Genomic DNA, 17,453 nt, shown 5'->3' with positions numbered 1-17,453 from the left:
GTACACATGTGCATGACAAGTGAAAAAAATACCTACTACCAGTACTTTCCCATTGCTGGAGTCCGGACCATATGTGCCCAGTCCAGTCAGTGGATATAAAGTGCAAAACTGACTTACCTGGATTTCAGCACAAACAGGGTCATTTTCTTCAGGGTCAAGATGCTGCTGTGAAGAGGAGCCCTGGAGGAAAGGATCCATGCCGGAGACTGAAGGAAAGAAAGGGAAAAGGGTGGGAATGCATCCCAAGTCCTTCGATTCTGCCAACTCGATCCAGGCGTTTTCCTGCTACAGCTGGCTCGAAGGAAAGTCAACTCATAATTCCGATGGTGGTGAACTTCTCTGTACCACCCTCATGACAGCTGCTTCACCCTTGCTGCCATATGCGAATGGCTGGCGGTGGTCTTTCGTTCTGCAAACTGCCAACATCGTAATAAGACGCATGAACTGCCAACTGGGAGGCGGGCTTCCAATGCCATTTCGACGGTAATTCCCTTACCGCCAAACTCTTAATCAGGCCCCAAGTACCCAGTTTCATAGTTAGTGAGGAATACCAGCAATGTCACATTTGATATTGTAAGGTTGCCATGACTGCAAAGATCTGGAAATAGGGTTGACGGGAGAATTTCAGTCATATTCTGAAGCTGTTAAAAAATAATTGGACAAGAAAAAAAATCACAAAACTATTTTTTTCATAGTACAGGTCCCAAATATCCGAATTCACTCAACAAATCTGGTACTCTACCTCACTAATAGTGGAGATAAGGACTTGTCCACATTTGATCTCAAATCTTCTATTAGTACGTACTACGCGGCGACTGGCTTTAGACAGTTCCTAAAAATGCATGAGCTATGAAAAGACACTGAAGCAAAACATTAAATGTTACTTGATATTTAAACTTTTACACATAGTTCTTCATATTACAGGGAACGAGAATGCTTCATGATATTGAGGCAGCAAACAAGTGCCTTGAAGTGATCATGTACAAAATGAATGGAGACATATGTAAACCAAAGATACTCAGCATGGAAGAAATAGAAGTGGAGCAAACACTTGCAAATTTTGAAGACAATATAGGGCCTCATTATGACTTTGGAGATTCCCCTGCGGCACAGTCAGCGCTCCGTCCGTGGGAGGACCGCCAATGCCGTAGGGAGCCCGCATGCCAGATTGAGAGTTGAATCCAGGTCAGGGCGGTGCTGCAGTGGTCAGACTTCGGTGGGATGTTAGGCCAATAGGAGAGCCTATATACAGCCCGCTGCCATGACAGTGTCTGCAGCACGTTCCTGCATGGTGTGGCATGCATGCCACACCGTGCAGGACCGGGGTGCAATTACAGGGGGCACAACATGAGACCCTCTGCATGCACCGCCTGCCCAGTCTTGTAATAGGCTTGGCGGTGCTGGCAGCGGCACCACCAGCATATTCATGCCGGTTGCAGACTGCCGGCCCAGTGGATTCTTTGATCCCTGCGAAGCCAGTGGTCTCCTGGCGGTCCGCCCCCACATTCTGAATACTGCAAGGGGACCAACAGTATGATGGTGGTCGGACCACCACCACGAGTACCCTACAACCCGAACTACAGCACTTGATTGCAAAGTAATTTTTTTTATGGCATTTGTGTTTGGAAACTGCATAATTATTAGTTTTACATGTATATTAACTAAACACATCAACTACATAGAGAACAGACACATCAAATGACAAATTACAAGTATTATTTCCTCCATGGGTCAGTTGAACGGCATCTATACATTTCTCTAAATTCCTACCAATGCAGCATCTATATGCATAAGTCACATCAATGAGAACAGACATATAACCAATATCTGTAACACCTGGGCAAGAGAATCCTCGCATATGAAATATATTCTAATAAAGTTGCTATGGTCCATCTTTTACTTTGCAGCTGTATAGAAGGCGAGCATGAAAATGGGGGTTATACTATTTGGATACAAATTGCAGGCAGTAGCTGTCTGACTACATATTTGTCTGCACTTTGTTGGTGTTGCCTCCTAGGACATTAAAGGTGTTAGTCCAGAAGCGGTTTCTGCATCTTAATTGCATGGGAGTGTGCAACAAAAGCTTACTTTCCATATGTACCCTGGACAAACTGTCATGGAGGGTATTCATTTCATGCAGAGTAACATTTTCCAATCATCATCTTCTAGCATAGAACGTCTCCAAGCCTTTTCAATAAGAACTTGGCCTGCCGGCCGGCATATGTACATTTTAAGCATGGAGCACTACTGCTGGATGAAGACTTACCATAATTCCAGTATTGCAGGTACCTTATAGACAAACGACAGGACATTAAATGCCACAGTGCAACCCATTTTCAGTCTTTTGGCCATAACTGTTTAGAAATGCATTAAAGTGGTGGTGAACCATTTGCAATGCTCCTTTTATTAAAATCGATAAAAATATGCGTGAGTGAAGTTGATCTTCATGGGAGAAAGGATAGTTACTTATTGATCTATAGCTCCATAGGAATGTATTGGCTGGTGGGTGGCACAGTGGGCCCATGATTTGGTGGAAACATTGCTTGGCTCAGGCTAAATCTTTGTGGACCTTGTAGGGGGATGTGGTGTGTTTGTAAAACAAAATACATATTTGTGAGCCAATGTGATATTACTATAAGACAACCACAATTACCTATTCAAACATTATTGCCTTGTAATACATTGAGGTGAGGGCATCCTGTTTGGTGTCACTTGTTGTGACATAGTTTGCTTGGCTCAGACAATTTTATATACAAGTACTATAGAGGGATTCCCCCTTTATTGGAATTAATATGAGAATTAGTGAGCCAAGTTGATCTTGATGGGAGAAAGCATGGCTACTCATTAGTTTATAATTGAGCGTGGCACAGTGACCACAGGTGGAAACGTTGCTTGGCTCAAGCTAAATCCTTATGGACCTTGTAGGGCGATGTGGTGTGATTGAAAAACAAAATACATATTTCTGAGCCAATTGGATTTTCCTATAGGAGATCTGCATTCACCTATTCAGACATAACTTCATAGGAATGCATTCAGGTGAGGGTAACCAGTTTAGTGCCACCTGTTGCAACAAATTTTGCTTGGCTCTGGAAATTTACATACAGGTAGTGTAGAGGGGAGCTCCCTTTATTAGGATACATATGAAAATTGGTATGTCCAATTGATCATCATGGGAGACTGGATGGGTACTTATTCGCCTATAGCTCCATATGATTGCATTGGCTACTGGGTGGCACAGTGGGCCATGTTTTGGTGGAAAAGTTGCTTGGTTCAGGCTAAATTCTTACGGACCTTGTAGGGGGATGTGGTGTGTTTTAAAAACAAAATATATATTTGGGAGCCAATGTGTTTTTCCTATATGAACCATAATTACATATTTGGTGCCACATGTTGTTGCAACTTTTGCTTAGCTCAGGCAATTCACATATATGTAGTGTAGAGTGGTGCTCCCTAAGTTAAGATCAAGATGAAATTGGTGAGCCAAGTTGATCGTGATGGAGGAAAGAATTGTTCCTTATTTGTCAATAAGTCCATAGGAATGCAATGGCTTGAGGGTGGCACAGTAGACATAGGTGGAAACATTGCTTGGCTCAGAATGTATCCTTATGATGCTTGTAGGGGTGGGTGGTGTGCTTGAAAAAACGTCATACATATTTGTAGCCAATGTGTTTTTTCAATAAGAGATTCAGAATTAATTGTTCAGACATTATTGCATAGCATTGCATTGAGGTGAGGAAACCAGTTTGGTGCAATCTCTTGTGACAAATGTTTCTCAGCTCAGGCAATTTACGTATAGGTAGGGTAGAGGGGTGCTCTCTTTCCTAGGATCAATTTCAAAATTGGTGAGCCAAGCTGATCTTCATGGAAGAAAGGATGATTTCTTATTCGACTACAGCTCCATGGGAATGAATTGGCTGTTGAGTGGCACAGCATGCCCATGTTTTGGTGGATGATTTGGTTGGCTCAGCCAAATTCATAAAGATCTTTTAAGGTGATGTGGTGTATTTGAAAATAGAAGTACATCATTGTAAGCCAATGTGCTTTTGCTCTAAGAGAACCTCAATTACCTATTCAGACATAATTGCCTAGGAATACATTGAGGTAATGGTACTCAGTTTAGTGCCACCTTTTGTTACAAATTTTGCTCAACTCAGACAATTGACAGACAAGTACTATAGAGGGATGCTCGCTTTATTAGAATCAGTATGAAAATTGGTGAGCCGAGGTGATCTCGATGGGAGAAAATATGGTCACCTATTTATCTATAACTCCATTAGAATACATTGGTTTGAGGGCCGGACAGTAGGCACGGGTAGAAACATGGCTTTTCTCTGGCTAAATCCTTATGGATCTTGTAGGGAGAAGTGGTGTGTTTAAAAAACAAAATACATATATTTGAACCAAAGTGTTTTTCATATTAAAGTGCCACAATTATTTCTTGAGATATAACTCCATAGGAATGTATTGGGGTGAGGGCAACCAGTTTGGTGTCACATGTTTTGACAAATTTTGCTTGGCTCAGGCAATTCAAATACAGGTAGTGTAGAGGGGTGCTCTCTTTATTAGGATCAATAAACAATTGGTGATACATGTGAGAAAGGACAGTTTCGTATTAAGATTCAGCTCCATAGGAATGTATCGGCTGGCGGGTGGCACAGTGGGCACATGTTTTAGTGGAAACGTTGCTTGGCTCGGGCTAAATACTTGTGGGCCTTGTAGGGGGATGGAGTGTGTTTGAAAAACAAAGTACATATTTGTGAGCCAATGTGATATTACTATAAGGCAACCACAATTAGCTATTCAAACATAATTGCCTCGTAATACATTGAGGTGAGAGCACCCTGGTTGGTGTCACCTGCTCGACTCAGACAATTCACATAAAAGTACTATAGAGGGATTCTCCCTTTATTGGAACCAATATGAAAATTGGTGAGCCAAGATGATCTTGATGGAAGAGAGAGTAGTTACTTATTCATCTATAACTCTGTAGGAATGCATTGGTTTGAGGGTGTCACAGTAGGCACAGATGGAAATGTTGTTTGATTCAGGTTAAATCCTTATGGATCTTGTAGGGGAATGTGGTGTGTTTGAAAAACAATATATAAAATGTGTGAGCCAATGTATTTTTCGTATGCGAGAAGTACAATGACCTATTCAGATGTAACTCCATCGGAATGGATTGAAGTGAGGGCAACCAGTTTGGTGCCACCTGCCGTCACAAATTCTGCTTGGCTCAGGCAATTTACATACAGATGGTATAGAGGGGTGCTCTCTTAATTAGGATCGATATGAAAATTGGTGAGCCAAGTTGATCTTCATGGGAGAAAGGATGGTTTCTTATCTGCTTATATCTGCAGAGGAATGTATTGGCTGGTGGGTGGCAAAGTGGGCACATATTTGGTAGAAATGTTGCTTGGCTCAGGCTATATACTTGTGGACGTTGTAGGGTGATGTGGTGGGTTTGAAAAAAGAAATAATTGTGAGCCAATGTTATTTTCCTATTAGAGAAGTGCAATTACCTATTCATACATAACTACATTGGTATGTATTGAGGTGAAGGCAACCAGTTTGGTGCCACCTGTTATGACAACTGTTGTTTGGCTAAGGAAATTTACATGCAGATAGTGTAGAGGGGAGCTCCCTTTATTAGGATCAATATGAAAATTGGAGAAGCAAGCTGATCTCCATGGGATAAAGGATGGTTTCTTATTCGCCTATCGCTAAATAGGAATGTACTAGCTGTTGAGTGGCACAGTGGGCCTATGTTTTGATGGAAATGTTGTTTGGCTTAGGCTAAATCCTTATGGACCATGTAGGGGGGTGTGGTGTGTTTGAAAAACAAAGCACATATTTGTGGCCCAATGTGATTTTCCTGTAAGGAAACTACAATTACCTATTCAGACAATTGCCTAGGAATAAGTACTTCGTTTAGTGCCACCTTTTGAGACAAATTTTGCTCGACTTAGACATTATACATATACATAGTGTACAAGGATGCTCCCTTTATTAGAATCAGTATGTAAATTGGTGAACCAAGTTGATCTCTATGGAAGAAAGTATGGTTATGTGTCTATAACTCCATAGGAATGCAATGGTTTGAGGTTGCAGAGTGGGCATCGGTGGAAACATTGTTTTACAGGCTAAATCTCTATGGATCTTGTAGGGAGATGCGGTTGTTTAAAACATTTATTTTTTCCTTTAAGAGAACTACAATTATCTATTCGGATATAATTTCATAGGAATGCATTGAGGTGAGGGCAACCAATTGATGCTGTGACAAATTTTGCTTGGTTCAGACAATTTACTTACAGGTATTGCAAAGGGGTGCTCCATTTTTTAAAGATGATTATGAATTTTGTGTGTGGCAACGTTGGCCCCTTATTTGGTGGAAAGCTGGCTTGTGTCAGACTAAATCCTGATAAGCATATTAGTGCTATGTGTTGTGATTGAAAAGCAACATATTTATAGTATGGCATTGAAAAGTCAGATAAAATTGAGTTACCTTATTTAAGGTTGTTTTCTATATAAAATGTTGCCTGCACATACAAAGCTGGGCAGATAAGATGCTGCCCGAAAAACGTGCTAACTTCCACCTCCAATATGATGCTGGCTGAATTAGAAGCTAAATTCAGCCAGCGAATAAGATGCTGGCTGAATAGGAAGCTAACTTCAGTCTCTTTAGTTATAATTAGGGCTCCCAGTTTTCTGTTTTTACTGATTTTTACAGATAAATACAGACAGAAATCAATGTAATTCATGTCTGTATTTATTTTTAAAAATGGAAAAATACAGAAAATTGGGCTTCTTTTGACTGCTTTCCATACTGTAGTTTGTTAATTCCAGGTGAACAGCTGAGGAGATAGATGTCATGGGGAGTTAAAAACAGGATGAGGTTTCATTAAATAACATATGTCAACATCCTTTTGTATTTTAATGCCATTACTTACCTCTGGGTGTATTGTTATGTTATATTTGGCTGCTTAATTTACTAAAGCATGACAGTCGTCAAAGTATGAGTGCATATTAATTATTGTAATACATGTGGGAATGTACCATATTACAACTTAATGTATTCACACAACACAGAATAAATATGGATAAGATGGCCCAAAAATAAGTATGGATAAATACAGACGGAAATTGTAAATAAATAAATACCATAAAACCGGGAGCCCTAGTCATAATTGAACATTTTTCGTAAACACCATTGTAACGTTTCCCTTCAGAGTTTAGACTCAAGTATCTGTTTCGTATTTTATACGCAATCCATGTACTCTTAAATCCTTAAGTAATGTAACTGGCTCTACTGTAAAGCGATCCTACACCTTCGGGAAAGGTACGCGCTATATAAAAACGCACAAATAAATACAGACACAACAGTAACTGACGTCATATAATCGTTTGCATCATTGGCATATAAAGTAACATGGGCGGAAGTATAGACACCTCTAAAAAATGTGCAAAAAATAACACCTTACTAAAAAGTAGCCTTACACCGTCCGCTGTTCTCAAATCTTCGTTATTTGATACTAAAAACAGAAGGGAACTAGAATGCCTACTTTAAAACTGCAATTGCACGCCTAAAATGAGCCATCACAAAATAATGCACCACGCTTCCCATTGCCAAAGATGCACTGGCGTTTTCATTATGCAATTTGATAACATAACGAAGCGCTGATCTTTGAGCTCTGCTCTCTGCAGCCGCGCTTCCTGTTTTCGTAATTCTTTTCAGTCTTTGTTTCGGCTTGAAACGGAAGTGCAATTTTCCAATCCTCCATGCTCTCACCTCCCCCTTATGACCCGGAACAGGAAGCAGAGAGAGGGCAGTGAGAGGCGGTCGGAGAAAGCAGCTGACAGTTTCCTCAGCATGTATTAGAATGAAAATCTATTTTCCAAAGTGCTAGATTGGAATGACGCATTGCTTTGGGGTAAGCAGTCCATTATCCAGGCATTTTCCTCTCGTGTATAACCATCACCGTAACCCGGAGAAGAAAAGAGCTGTGTGCTTATGCGATTTTTATGTATTAAGGGAAAAGCGAGTTGCTAGGTGCGTGTCACTGTGAGGGATGACGGAGTGTTGAGGTGTATGTGCGCGCGCTTGTGTGTGTCTGCGCGCTTTTTGCTGCCTGATGGAAGTGCGTGTTGTGCTGTTTACGGCGAAAGATGCAGCTGAGTCTATGGACTTTATCCAACAATGGCAAAAAGTGCTGTTCAAAGGTTGGTTAACGTCGGCTTTGTGTCTGTAGGCTCATGGCACCTTTTCTGCTCTTCATACCGAAAAAAGAGGGCGAGGTTTGTTTGCGAACTGTGCTTTCGGTTCTGTTCATTGGGAATGGAGGGACGCAGAACGTAGGAAGCAGTGAACTCCCTGGTCATTTGGGTAGCACCATTTTTCAGTTTGATACACAGCTGAGGTGTTTTGTGTTCGAAAACAAATGTAAAACAAGCATTGGCATTGCCAATAGGTCTCGCATTTGTGGGACCTTATAAGTATTTAGTTTTGCAGCACAATATCCTTGTTGCATAATCGGATATTGTGCTGCAAAACTAAATACTTATAAGGTCCCACAAGCGAGACCTATTGTCAATGCCAATGCTTGAGGACCCCCTGTTACCCGCCTCTGTGATTCCCAGACTATGTTTTCCTTTTGTTAATAAACGCTTGCAAACAGCTGGCGCATGCGCAGAGCGGGGGCAAGCAAGGGAAGGAGTGGACACAGGAGGGAGCCGGAGAGAGAGAAGAAAGGAACCTGGAAGTTATGTCACGTTGGCTGCTTATTATACGACAGTAAAGTTGCCCTACATTTATAGTGCAACTTAGTACTTTAAGGAAGCAGTAAAGGTGAGGAGAAACAAGTGGAAGGAGAAAAGGAATTAGAGAGAGGGAACAGGAAAACCCGATGTAATATGTCAGCAGTTTGCATAGATAGTGCTTATGCCACATGCAGATAGGGTCAAAGCGCTGCATCTGAAGGGGAAAGGTACACAGAAGTGGCGAGGGGAGGATGTCACTTTATGTAATGTATTGGCTTGTATAGTGCTTATTGCGTTTAAGACGTTTAAAGCGCTGCAACACAATTGAAGAGGGAATGACAGGGCATGGGGGGGAATACTTTAGGGAATTGGAGTGAGGGAAAGAGGGAACATGATGCTACGTCACACTGCTTGCTTGCATGATGTTTAACCCTAAACTGCTCCAGAGCTGCAAGGAGGGGACTCTAAAGAAAGGAAAGCAAAGAAGGAAAATATGTAAAGCGCTCTGATACCTGATTCCGTTCGGGTCTAGTTCGCGCTATATAAAACTCGGCAAAAAAAACCTCAGTTTACCGCCGGCTTGGCTTGTAAAAAAAAAAATAAAAATGCGTGCGCCGGGAAAGGAAGGCAGAAGGCAGAGAAGGGGAGGGGGGAGTAAAAAAAAAAAATGCGTGCGCCGGGAAAGGAAGGCAGAAGGCAGAGAAGGGGAGGAGAAATGCGACACGGCGGGCAGGGGAGCGGCGAAAATGACTAATTAGGGGAGGAGAAGCCGAGAAGCCGCAGAGCGCACGCTGGGCGAAGCCCTTTGATGTGCTCTGCGGCAAATGGAGGGAGGCTGATGCGCGTTCATGTTTGAACACGTGGTTCACATGAACTGCATGAAAACGCCATGAAAACGCCAGCAAAAAGCTGGTGGTTTCATGATGTTTTCGCCGCTTGAATTCTCGCTCCGCTCGATGCGCATGCGCGCATCGATAGGTCGCGAGACCTAAAAATAGGGAGGGTGCGTTTATTTTTTAGTAGTTTTGCTTAACGCACCGAGGCAGCGGAGTGCTTTACAGGTAAGTGAGAGAAGGAAAACATGCATACCTAGAACGACAGGACATTTTCAAAGTACAGATTCTTCCCTCAAAATGGTTTGAAGGTAGTCTTTCTATTACGGCCACGATACAGATTCTTCATGCATAGTGCATTGGAGATAGTCATTCTTGTACTGCCTCACGTTCCACCTGTACGGTATGTATTAGTATTTATAGAGAGGAAATCTAACTAGGAAGCAGCGAAGCTCTGAATATTACATGGGGTGAGAAGCAAGCCGATCGTGTAGATCAAGTTGGATATGTTGCATAGGGATCTGGGGGAGTTGAGTAGGATATGTACATCAAGTGGGCATTACACAAATATATTTCACGGCACAGGCAGATTAAGGGCCCAATTAGGATGGCGGGCGGATTGCCCTCGCCAAGCTGGCGGTAGCCACCGCCGGTCTGGTGGGGGCAATCCGCCCGCCATCCTTGCTGCATAGACCCCCCCCCCTGCCATATTAACATGGCTGGGGGGTCCGCGGTGGACGGAAAGACCGTCTGCCGCATTTCCGCCCCGGTCACCATATAAAAAGGGTTTATATGGTGGCGTGTCTATCAGACACCGCCAGCCATATTAGTATGGGCTTCCTCAGATGCCTTTCCGTGGCGGCAATGCTGCTATGGAAAGGCATGCGGAGTCTGCTAGGGGGGCCCGATGCGGGCCCCCATGGACTCCGGGGGGGGGGGTGCACATGGGGGGGGAGTACCTATGGTACCCCCAAGCAGTTCCATGCATAGAATGACAGGCACCGCGCGGTGCCTGCCATGCTGTGTATGGAAGTGCACAGCATGCCTTCCTGCCATTGTGGCGGGCGGTGCTGAGTGCACCGTCCGCCACAGTGGTAGGAATGCTGGATGCGCCCGCCACTGTGGCGGACGCATCCTAATGCTGGCCACGGGACCCCCGCCCTTATGGCGGGCGGTCCCTTTCACTGCTAGGATGAACGGCGAACAAAGTCCGCCCGTCATCCTAATAACCCTTCTGTGCAAGTGTCTTGCTCAGAATCACAGGATATTGAACCCAAGCCAAGATTAAAACCTGGGTTCCCAGGTTATAAAGTGCAACTCTAGCCACTAGACCACGGCCACATCACCTCCTACCTATACAGAGTGGTATTGCATGGGTCCACCTTGAAGACCAACGGTCATGAAACCAGAAAAAACAAAACTGTCAACACAAAAACTCTAAAACATAGCGGTATACAGTTTAGCTGCATTCAGTTTTTGCAGCCACAGTGATGATATTGCCATTGGAAAATGTTGTCGGGGAAAGTAAGATTTTGAGCTCTCTCTTGACGGTTCCGGAAAGAGGCGATCGTCTCAATCAAGAGGAGAATGCTATTTTAGACATGTTGTTTGAGAGTTCTTGCTTGCTTGAAACCTGGCGCTTCAAGCTGGACATAGTCTGCCCGCCGGAATGCACCCGATTGACCAGAGATAAACAGTCTATTAGCTAGATATCTTTGTGTGCTGCACAAACTGATGCATGAATAAAAACTTTCATGTTGATTTCCCTAGTGACATTTGGTGCTTTTTGTTTACGTTTTTTTTTTTGGGGGGGGGGAAGTGCAGTTGCAGTGATGCTGTTGATGGCGCGTGGTTACCGGTTCAGTTTATCATACTCACCTGGGCCCATACTCACCTGGGCCCATAAACATTCACACTTTAAACCGGTAATCCAACTTAACTTCCTGCCTATCAGAGTTTTATTCACCTTAGGACTTATACCTGTACACCATGATTTACCAAATCCTTGTCACTTGTGCTCTAAGTCCTAAATCTAAGGATCAAGGGAGTTAGAATAATAGGTAGAGAATAACATTTACCGTCATAAAATAACCACAGACTCGGGAACATTTTAAACACTTTATCTATGCAATATTTTATGAGTCAAGAACAAAAGCAATGCAATCTGGGATTTTTCATGTAGGAAAATAATTATTAAAGCAAAAGAAAAGTCTTATGAGACTTCAAGCAAATAGTTTTAAACATTGGTACCTGGGAAGGGTGGAAAGGGAAAACGGTACAAGGACATACCACACAGATTATATTGACCTAGAATGGTACGAGGACCAACCCTGGCCACGGGCTGGGACAAGAAAAGGCTCCCGACTAATCAGGTGCCAACAGGACAGGTGCAAGACAGGACAGGTAACCTCCGCTTAATGCAATGCTAGCGTCACACCCCTCTCTGCAGCTACTCTCGAAATCCCTTCTGGGTGACAGTCTCCTCCCTCAGTAATTTCCCGATTCTTCTTTCAGAGTGCTCGACCAGCCCTCTGAGGTCTGCGACAGCCACGATTCTCCAGCATACGTTGGGTCAGTGACAGGTCTGTGACAAGTCGGACAATCTAACTGACTAAGCCTACCTTAATTATACAATTTCAGAGTGTGTACCACCCCCCTAAGTTGCAAATTCTATGTGTTCCCTTCATTTGATTGGTCAGAAAGACGAGGAGAGGTCATCACACCATACCAGTATGAAGTAATTTGCATTGATACCAATTGATTCAGGTTTCCGCCCATAATTTACTTTCCCATGCATTTTTATTCCTCCCAGCAATAATATTTAATTTAATATACAATGTATAAAGTTCTGCGCTTTCTCTCCTCTTGCTTCGGGTCACTAGGTAAGTTTCCCCACAAACGTCGCAGAAAGATGGGATCTGGCATCTGTTCAATGTCAACGCTTCGAATATTTTGATGTCATCTGCGCATGTCCTAGTGTTTCAAAATGGAGTTTGCGATTCCCTTCAGGCCCAAATACGAGCTATCAGCAAAGTTAAAGTAAGACACATTAGAATACAAAAATAAATGAATGCACTGTATATCACTTATTTCTACTCTAGCCCCATTACTTTAATTTAACTATTGCATTAATGGTTAAGCAGAACACACAAGGTTTAGTTCAAGCAAAGCATATGCAATAGTATGTGAAGTTCGTAGCGGCCGTTTTCGACACTACTGTGCAGCAGCAAGAAATTCCCACCAAAAGCAGAGTACGTCATACTACGTAGATGCAGTAGACGCATGCGCAAAGGTTTCCTGCGTTTTTTCGGTGGCCATTTTAATACACTAGGGTTACTGTTAGTAAAAGCACATAGAAAAGCTTCCCCTAGATACTAGAAATGTTGTGTAGTGCGGTTTTAGCAATCACAAAACATGTTGGTTAATAAGTTGCATGTTATTTCGAGAGGGCTGAGTTCAAGCAAGTTTCTTTACGTACAAAACCATGCTCCATCACTGTGCCAGAAGTGGCCAGGCTGGCTTGAAGACGGCATAAGTCTCTCTTGCATTCCCACTAAGCCAGGCAATGGTTTATAGTCCATAGGAGTCAGCAAGGCATATTGTGGTTTGAGGGTGTCTTTCTGCAAGTTTGTTTTTACGGCTAATATCACAGATCATTCTAGGATATGTTGTTTATAATTCACATTGCAAGTATTGGCCAACAAGTTTCAGTGCGCTTAGTGTTATTGACACTTGATGACATGTAGCAGTTGGGTAGTCCCTAGTAGGCTTGGCTTAAGGGGTTGTCTTTCTATGCTGACTTACCATTTACGCAGAGACATTAGAGTGAGGATGTTGTTCTCTTCTATCTTTCTGCCATGTGTAGAGCAGGAGTGTGTCTCAGCGAGTTCAACTCTCTATGCTGCAAAATTCAGAGCTCCACAGGTACCAAGTTTGAATCCAGGTAAGGCTGACTTAGCATACATCGTTCTGAGTTGGTAAAGTGAATACCATTAAACTGAGTAATACAACCTGCTGTTTACATCTTTATAACAAGTTATTATCACTTGCAGCATAAGTCAAAGCCTGAAGAACAGAAAGTAGCCATCAGTTCAGGAACTGCACCAAGCATTCTGTTTCTTTTCTGCTGCTGCTGCACAAACCCCTGTTCTCAATCAAAGCGGGGCAGAAATACATCATTCTGTAAGTGAGTACTACCCTTTGGAGTTACCAGTAATTCTATATTTTAATTTACTCTATACCCATCCTCCATCTGGTCAAGTCTGCAGCTTACTGTTGATTTAGGAGGCTGAGGGTGGTAGTGTCAGGCAGACAGTGGGCAGCTCAAGTCTGTTCTTGAGGGTTATGGTGGAAGAATGCTATAATGGGTTATCAAGAGAGTGCTATCTGTGTTAGGGTTGGTCTTGTCTGAAATAAAAATGGAGGAAATGAGAAGAGATGCAATGTATTAACTTTACTTCCCAAAATTTACATATGCTATATCAACAGAGGGGAACACACTCCAACTGTAATCTTGTCTCTTGTCTATACTAGAGGGGCATTCTTCTTGATTTTAAAGGGACTCTCACCCTCTATTATTGTTAGTGTTTGCTTAATATAGAGTCCTCCCTAAGGCACTGTTAGACGGGGACCTGGAGGGTCGGCCGAGCACAGTGATCGCACAGACAGGTAACTTCCCCCCCCACAGATGGACACCACACAAAGCTTATGGTAACACCTTTTATAGGCACTTCGGGTAGTAGAGTGGTACGATACAGGGCGATCAGGACACGATGATCCTCTCAATTCTAGTCTCTAGTAAGGGAAGGGGGTAGCGGGACAGTCTTGGTACCCACGGGTACGGGTGCGTAACGGTGATAGCTCACAATCCTCGAGCTCGGTGTTCGGAGGGGCCAGACCGCGGCAGCGCCGGCAGGTCCCGAAGAGGTCGTAGGTGGCACGGGCCGCGGCAGCGCCAGCAGGTCCCAACGAGGATGAAGGTTACAACGGGCCGCGGCAGCGCCAGCAGGTCCCACGTGAATGCAGGTTGCAACGGGCCGCGGCAGCGCCAGCAGGTCCCACGAGGATGAAGGTTACAACGGGCCGCGGCAGCGCCAGCAGGTCCCACGAGAATGCAGGTTGCAGAGGGCCGCGGCAGCGCCAGCAGGTCCCACGAGGATGAAGGTTGCAGAGGGCCGCGGCAGCGCCAGCAGGCAGGACAATAGTTCACAAGGCAGGGCTGTGGCAGCGCCAACAGTCCGTCAAGGATGAGTTCGTCGCGGTGTCTCTCGACTCCAGGATACAACTGCCTTCCTGTCCTGGGGCGGCCTCAGTTATAGGTCTGGCGCCCTTTGATGTCCGGACCCTCGCTCTTGGAGGTCGGGAGGTCTGGGATGAGGGAGTCCAGACACCCAGCAGGGGGGTGGAGCCAGCGCCCGAGGAGGCTGGGGGTGCTCGGCACCTGGCGGGGGAGAGCCATCGACACTTCGTACTCCCATTGACCTGCCAAGTGGGCCGTTCACCTCCTGGGTGGAGGGTGGTGCCGGGATGTCGGGGCCTGGCCAGGCCCAGGGTTGGGGTCGGGCTGAGGCCGCGCGGCCGCGTGGTGCCGTGTCCAAGATGGCGGCTGGGCCGGGCAATGGTGCTGACGGTGGCCCGGGCCCTGTCCTGCGGGGAGGGAGCGAGCCCTTCATGTGGCCTGTCCAACATGCGTCCCCCCCAGCTGAAGGCGGGGAGAGTCACCCATCTTCTTGGGGACTTTCCTCGTCGAGGCGGAAAAAGCGGGACAGGCCATCCGCGTTGGCGTGGTCTTGGCCGGGTCGATGTTCCACAGTGAAGTCCATCCCCTGCAGGGAGATGGACCAACGTAGTAGTTTCGGGTTTTCCCCCCGCATCTGCATGAGCCATTGCAGGGGTCGATGATCGGTCTGGACCCGGAAGTGGGTGCCGAAGAGATAAGGCCGGAGCTTTTTGAGGGCCCACACCACGGCGAAGGCCTCCCTCTCGATGGTGCTCCAGCGTCGTTCTCGGGCCAGGAGCCGTCTGCTGATGAAAGCCACTGGCTGGTCAAGTCCTTCGGGGTTCAGCTGGGAAAGGACTGCCCCAACGCCATGGTCGGAGGCATCTGTTTGGACGATAAATTCCCGACTGTAGTCGGGGGCCTGGAGCACCGGGGCGGAGCACATGGCGGCCTTCAGCTTCTCGAAGGCCGCTTGACAGTCTGGGGTCCAGTTGACCGTCTTTGGTTGGTTTTTGGAGGTGAGTTCCGTGAGGGGCCCTACGATGCTGCCATAGTCCCTCACGAACCGTCGGTAGTAGCCCGTGAGTCCCAAGAAGGCGCGGACCTCGGTCTGGGTGATGGGGGACTGCCACGACTGGATGGCCGCGATCTTGAGTTGCAGAGGGGCCACCAGACCGCTTCCCACCTGGTGCCCGAGATAGGTCACGGACCCCTGTCCAATTTGGCATTTGCTGGCCTTGATCGTGAGGCCAGCTCGTTGGAGGGCCTGTAGCACCTCTCGGAGGTGGTGGAGGTGGTCGGACCAGTGGTGGCTGTACACAGCGATATCGTCCAGGTAGGCGGCGCTGAATCCTTCGAGTCCTGCCAGGACCTGGTTAACTAGCCGCTGAAAGGTTGCTGGGGCATTCTTCATGCCGAATGGCATGACCTTGAAGTGATAGTGGCCATCCGGGGTAGAGAATGCAGATCGTTCTTGGGCCCGGGGTGTGAGACCGATCTGCCAGTAGCCCGCTGTCAGGTCGAAGATGCTGAGGTAGCGGGCAGCTCCCATGCGGTCGATTAGTTCATCGGCTCGGGGGATGGGGTGTGCGTCTGTTCTGGTGACCGCATTCAAGCCCCGGTAGTCGACGCAGAACCGGAGCTCTGGCGTGGCGCCGGGGGCGTCCGCTTTGGGGACCAGTACTACCGGGCTGGCCCAGGGGCTGTCTGAGGGCTCGATGATCCCGAGTGTGAGCATCTTGGCCACCTCCTCTTGGATGCAGGCCCGTACCCGATCTGGTACGCGGTAGGCCCGATGGCGGATAGGGGGACTGTCTCCAGTGTCCACGTCGTGTAAGCACCAGGGGGTGACCCCTGGGGTGAGGGAGAACAGGGTGGAGAACTGGAGCAGGAGGATTCGGCAGTCTTGGCGCTGTTCCAGGGTGAGGGCCTCCGAGAGTCGGACCCCGTCCACGGAGCCGTCCTTCTCCCGTGACCGTAGGAGGTCCGGAAGGGGTTCGGAGTCCTCCTCGGTTCCATTGTCGGTTGCCATCAGGAGACTGAGTTTGGAGCGTACAAAGTGGGGTTTCAGTCTATTAGCGTGGAGGACCCGGAGAGGGTTTCGGGAAGATTCCATATCGATGAGATAGGTGACAGGGCTCTTGCGCTCGATTACTTTGAAGGGCCCCGTCCATTTGTCTTGCAGGGCGCATGGTTCGGTGGGAGACATTACCCACACTTGTTGACCGGGTTCAAATTCGATGGAGGATGCATTTCTATCGTACCACCTTTTCATGTCCTCCTGACTGGCCTCCAGGTTTGCTTTTGCCACCTCTCTGAACCTTCTGGTCTGGTTGCGGAGGGTTAGGAGGTACTTGAAAACATCTGGAGGGTTCTTTAGAGGGGGCATTTCCCAGCCTTCTTTGACTAGGCTGAGCGGGCCTCGCACCGGGTGTCCATACAAGAGTTCGAAAGGGCTGAAGCCGAGGGACTTCTGGGGGACTTCTCGGTAGGCAAAGAGAAGGCACGGTAGTAGCACATCCCACTGGCGACGGAGGGGCTCTTCCAACCCCCCAATCATCCCTTTGAGCGTGCGGTTGAACCGCTCAACCAGTCCGTTCCCTTGAGGGTGATAGGGGGTCGTGAATCGGTAGGTGACCCCACACTGT

At 46.3% G+C, this 17,453-nt stretch overlaps 1 protein-coding gene across 7 annotated transcripts in view; it reads left to right on the top strand.

Moving 5' to 3' along the window:
* The first annotated feature begins 7,789 nt into the window (after positions 1-7,789).
* The window catches only part of LOC144770022 (uncharacterized), a 100,713-nt gene continuing 91,049 nt past the window's right edge, over positions 7,790-17,453 (top strand). Inside the window, exons 1-3 of one of the 7 annotated variants that reach the window (XM_078654215.1) lie at positions 7,796-7,928; positions 13,453-13,530; positions 13,640-13,769. The gene's annotated coding sequence lies outside the window, so the exon portion shown is untranslated. Of the gene's footprint in view, positions 7,929-8,128; positions 8,218-13,452; positions 13,531-13,639; positions 13,774-17,453 lie in introns of those variants that run through there. The other 6 variants (XM_078654216.1, XM_078654219.1, XM_078654220.1 and 3 more) reach the window with 6 other exon arrangements.

Source organism: Lissotriton helveticus, chromosome 7 (genome assembly GCF_964261635.1).
Source record: "Lissotriton helveticus chromosome 7, aLisHel1.1, whole genome shotgun sequence".
Classification (NCBI taxonomy): Eukaryota; Metazoa; Chordata; class Amphibia; order Caudata; family Salamandridae; genus Lissotriton; species Lissotriton helveticus.
The sequence above is the reverse complement of the archived record's forward strand: the minus strand, read 5'-3'. Positions and strand labels throughout refer to the sequence as shown.